At 43.5% G+C, this 5,667-nt stretch overlaps 1 non-coding gene across 1 annotated transcript in view; it reads right to left on the bottom strand.

Moving 5' to 3' along the window:
- Positions 1 to 457, bottom strand: part of LOC143351094 (small subunit ribosomal RNA) — a 1,933-nt gene extending 1,476 nt beyond the window's left edge. The window contains exon 1 of the ribosomal RNA XR_013081473.1: positions 1 to 457. This exon is cut by the window's left edge and continues 1,476 nt beyond it. This is a non-coding gene — a ribosomal RNA (small subunit ribosomal RNA).
- Between the last annotated feature and the right edge of the window lie 5,210 nt (positions 458 to 5,667).

Below are 5,667 nucleotides of genomic sequence, written 5' to 3'. Positions count from 1 at the left end.
TTGGATGTGGTAGCCGTTTCTCAGGCTCCCTCTCCGGAATCGAACCCTGATTCCCCGTTACCCGTTACAACCATGGTAGGCGCAGAACCTACCATCGACAGTTGATAAGGCAGACATTTGAAAGATGCGTCGCCGGTACTGGAAGACCGTGCGATCAGCACAAAGTTATTCAGAGTCACCAAAGCAAACGATGAACGAACGGACAATAATGCCCGTCCAGACCACCGATTGGTTTTGATCTAATAAAAGCGTTCCTCCCATCACTGGGACGAACTCTGTTTTGCATGTATTAGCTCTAGAATTACCACAGTTATCCAAGTAAATGTGGGTACGATCAAAGGAACCATAACTGATTTAATGAGCCATTCGCGGTTTCACCTTAATACGGCGTGTACTGAGACATGCATGGCTTAATCTTTGAGACAAGCATATGACTACTGGCAGGATCAACCAGGGAACTTGAGTAAAGTTCTTTTGTAATATTCTCTCAATTTTATTCTTCGTCGCCGACTCTGAAGGAGAACGGACGACGACACATAAAAAACTCCTTCTTTCAACATCAAATTTTAGTCTTTCGTTCGAAAGACTTGAGAGCCACCTCTTCCTCTCTTGTGTTATAATATTATATATGTATAGAGAGGGTACCACCAAAAACCCTCTCCTTCGTTTAGTTTCTTTCACTTTTCCGAGAGCTCCCCAAACTCTCGTTTATTTAATTTAATTTCATTTTTCGAGAGAGCGACCACCAACTAACTCTCTTATATTTGCTTTTTCTCGACAGAGCCACCACCAACTAACTCTCTTATATTTGCTTTTTCTCGACAGAGTCACCACCAACTCTCTCTCGTTTATATTTGCTTTTTCTCGACAGAGAAACCACCAACTCTCTCGTTTATATTTGCTTTTTCTCGACAGAGTCACCACCAAACTCTCTCGTTTCGTATTTTACTTCACAACAGAACATTATTGTATAATGGTATCCCACAACGACAAAGTACGTAGAGCTGCGCTCATGCTGAACATCTCGGGCACTTATTCACGCTGGGCATCGATCGTGGAAGCACGTATTGCCAGGCCCGAAGACTAAGCATTCATGCTGGACAAAAACGAGAAAGCGCGTATGTGCTGGTCGAGAAAGCACGTATTCGGCGCCGTACTGTTATGTCGAGGTCAGACACCTGTATTTCATTCTTTGCTCACTTTCCAGAGTACGAACCGTAGTTCCATACAATTTTTGCCTTTTAAGCTACGCTCCGTAGAGTGTAGTGCCAGTTTATGGTTTTCACAAAATTTTCAATCGCTCGGACTGAAGAGTTGATGCTCGGATAGTACGAGTATACATATTTTAAACGTATACAAGTCACCAACGTCACTCGAGACGCTTATACCACTTCAAGAGCCATTCGGTCAAAGACACCGACTCGTGGCAATGCAGTGTGGAGAAAGTCTGGAACGAGCACGATACAGAACAGTCAGGATGAAATCCCGAGGAGCGACGACTGCTTCTCAACCGAGGTCGAAGAATAGCCGTACGCTCGACGCTGCCCCGACCGACTCGACCGGACCGTCGCTTCTCTTATAGGTACCGAGGCGCCCGCCGGAACGCCGGCGACGCACGGGCTTACGCACGGCCGCTTATGGGGGGAACCGCGCGACCCAACCGCCCGCCCGAACGGCCTGTTATAACTTAGAGCGAAAACCAACACCTGTAATTTCCTTAATAATTGAGCTAGGGCAAAAAAAAAAAACGCTATCTTGTAGGAAAAAAGCAGGGGAACACGATGCCGTCGTTAAAAATATAGATTGCCGTGCTCGTTTTCGAGAAAAAAATGAAAAAATGGTCAAAATCGTCGCAGGACAAAAACTCGACACGCTATCTTGTAGGCAAAAATTAGACGAATTCAAAACCGTAGTTAAAAATATCGGTCGTCGCGCTAGTTTTCGAGAAAAAAACAAAAACGTTCAAAAAATTCGAGATAAAAAAAAAAAAACCAGCCTACCAGATAGAAAAAATTACACTGAACAAATATCATATAGGTCAAAATATGTGTTAGCGTACTAGTTTTCGAGATATAGACGAAAAACCGTCGCCGCCGATCGGTACGTCGGTCGATGCGAAAGCACCGCGCGACCGAGCGCCCGCCTAAAAGACCAGTTCGAACATACCGAAAAATCAAGAAACCGTAACTTCCTTAATAATTGAGCTAGGACAAAAAATCGACACGCTATCTTGCAGGAAAAAATCCGGGGAACACGATGGCGTCGTCAAAAGTGCAGGTCGTCGAGCTCGTTTTCGAGAAAAAAAAAAAAAAATTCTCAAAATTCGACAAAAAAATAAAACGATCAGTGGACCGTGTAGAGAATATAAAACTGCATAAGAATCGTATAGACGAAAATTGGCGTTCACGTGCTCGTTTTTGTGGAAAAAATTAAAAAAGCTCTCAAACTTCGAGATAAAAAAAAAAAAAACCGTCTACCAGGTAGCCAACGGTAAACGGTACAAGTATCGTACGGGCGAAAACGAGCGTTACCGTGCTCGTTTTCGAGTTATTGACGAAAAACAGCCTGGAGCGATCGGTCCGGCGGTCGACGCGCGAAAGTTTCTAAGTCCGCTCTGCTCCGAATCATCGCTCCGGCGTCAAAAATCGTCGTAGGACAAAAAATCGCCACCCTATCTTGCAGGAAAAAATCCGGGGAACACGATGGCGTCGTCAAAAGTGCAGGTCGTCGAGCTCGTTTTCGAGAAAAAAAAAAAAAAATTCTCAAAACTCGACAAAAAAATAAAACGATCAGTGGACCGTGTAGAGAATCTAAAACTGCATAAGAATCGTATAGACCAAAATTGGCGTTCACGTGCTCGTTTTTGAGAAAAAAGTTAAAAAAGCTCTCAAAATTCGAGATAAAAAAAAAAAAAACCATCTACCAGGTAGCCAACGGTAAACGGTACAAGTATCGTACGGGCGAAAACGAGCGTTACCGTGCTCGTTTTCGAGTTATTGACGAAAAACAGCCTGGAGCGATCGGTCCGGCGGTCGACGCGCGAAAGTTTCTAAGTCCGCTCTGCTCCGAAACACCGCTCCGGCGTCAAAAATCGTCGTAGGACAAAAAATAGACACGCTATCTTGCAGGAAAAAATCCGGGGAACACGATGGCGTCGTCAAAAGTGCAGGTCGTCGAGCTCGTTTTCGAGAAAAAAAAAAAAAAATTCTCAAAATTCGACAAAAAAATAAAACGATCAGTGGACCGTGTAGAGAATATAAAACTGCATAAGAATCGTATAGACGAAAATTGGCGTTCACGTGCTCGTTTTTGTGGAAAAAATTAAAAAAGCTCTCAAACTTCGAGATAAAAAAAAAAAAAACCGTCTACCAGGTAGCCAACGGTAAACGGTACAAGTATCGTACGGGCGAAAACGAGCGTTACCGTGCTCGTTTTCGAGTTATTGACGAAAAACAGCCTGGAGCGATCGGTCCGGCGGTCGACGCGCGAAAGTTTCTAAGTCCGCTCTGCTCCGAATCATCGCTCCGGCGTCAAAAATCGTCGTAGGACAAAAAATCGCCACCCTATCTTGCAGGAAAAAATCCGGGGAACACGATGGCGTCGTCAAAAGTGCAGGTCGTCGAGCTCGTTTTCGAGAAAAAAAAAAAAAAATTCTCAAAATTCGACAAAAAAATAAAACGATCAGTGGACCGTGTAGAGAATATAAAACTGCATAAGAATCGTATAGACCAAAATTGGCGTTCACGTGCTCGTTTTTGAGAAAAAAGTTAAAAAAGCTCTCAAAATTCGAGATAAAAAAAAAAAAAACCATCTACCAGGTAGCCAACGGTAAACGGTACAAGTATCGTACGGGCGAAAACGAGCGTTACCGTGCTCGTTTTCGAGTTATTGACGAAAAACAGCCTGGAGCGATCGGTCCGGCGGTCGACGCGCGAAAGTTTCTAAGTCCGCTCTGCTCCGAAACACCGCTCCGGCGTCAAAAATCGTCGTAGGACAAAAAATAGACACGCTATCTTGCAGGAAAAAATCCGGGGAACACGATGGCGTCGTCAAAAGTGCAGGTCGTCGAGCTCGTTTTCGAGAAAAAAAAAAAAAATTCTCAAAATTCGACAAAAAAATAAAACGATCAGTGGACCGTGTAGAGAATATAAAACTGCATAAGAATCGTATAGACCAAAATTGGCGTTCACGTGCTCGTTTTTGAGAAAAAAGTTAAAAAAGCTCTCAAAATTCGAGATAAAAAAAAAAAAAACCATCTACCAGGTAGCCAACGGTAAACGGTACAAGTATCGTACGGGCGAAAACGAGCGTTACCGTGCTCGTTTTCGAGTTATTGACGAAAAACAGCCTGGAGCGATCGGTCCGGCGGTCGACGCGCGAAAGTTTCTAAGTCCGCTCTGCTCCGAAACACCGCTCCGGCGTCAAAAATCGTCGTAGGACAAAAAATAGACACGCTATCTTGCAGGAAAAAATCCGGGGAACACGATGGCGTCGTCAAAAGTGCAGGTCGTCGAGCTCGTTTTCGAGAAAAAAAAAAAAAAATTCTCAAAATTCGACAAAAAAATAAAACGATCAGTGGACCGTGTAGAGAATATAAAACTGCATAAGAATCGTATAGACGAAAATTGGCGTTCACGTGCTCGTTTTTGTGGAAAAAATTAAAAAAGCTCTCAAACTTCGAGATAAAAAAAAAAAAAACCGTCTACCAGGTAGCCAACGGTAAACGGTACAAGTATCGTACGGGCGAAAACGAGCGTTACCGTGCTCGTTTTCGAGTTATTGACGAAAAACAGCCTGGAGCGATCGGTCCGGCGGTCGACGCGCGAAAGTTTCTAAGTCCGCTCTGCTCCGAATCATCGCTCCGGCGTCAAAAATCGTCGTAGGACAAAAAATCGCCACCCTATCTTGCAGGAAAAAATCCGGGGAACACGATGGCGTCGTCAAAAGTGCAGGTCGTCGAGCTCGTTTTCGAGAAAAAAAAAAAAAAATTCTCAAAATTCGACAAAAAAATAAAACGATCATTGGACCGTGTAGAGAATCTAAAACTGCATAAGAATCGTATAGACCAAAATTGGCCTTAACGTGCTGGTTTTCGAGTTATTGACGATAAGCCGGTATATATATGTCCGAGATAAAAAAAAAGATAGGGACAGTGGGAATCTCCTATACTATCACGGGCGTGTATTCTCCTACTAGTTTGATGGTTGCTGTTGCATAAACCACCGACTGTTTGGCCCGCCGTTTAACCGCGCGGTTTAAAATTGCAACACAATGTTGGTGTCGCTCCGGGGTGAAAAAATGGAAAAACGACATACTTTACGCATAGGGGCGGCTGATCTTAACATATTTTGTCATGTCACCACCCCAGTGACTCTAAGACGGATTTTGCCGTCGCACGTTTTTTTATTAAAAAGTTATTAGTATATAGAAGATTTCGTTAAGCAAAAAGACACGAATATGGGAGTAGGACAAAAAATCGCCAGCCTATCTTGCAGGAAAAAATCCGGGGAACACGATGGCGTCGTCAAAAGTGCAGGTCGTCGAGCTAGTTTTCGAGAAAAAAAAAAAAAAATTCTCAAAACTCGACAAAAAAATAAAACGATCAGTGGACCGTGTAGAGAATCTAAAACTGCATAAGAATCGTATAGACCAAAATTGGCGTTCACG

Source organism: Colletes latitarsis, unplaced genomic scaffold, assembly GCF_051014445.1.
Source record: "Colletes latitarsis isolate SP2378_abdomen unplaced genomic scaffold, iyColLati1 scaffold0069, whole genome shotgun sequence".
NCBI lineage: Eukaryota > Metazoa > Arthropoda > Insecta > Hymenoptera > Colletidae > Colletes > Colletes latitarsis.
This window is presented reverse-complemented; position numbering and strand designations above follow the sequence as displayed.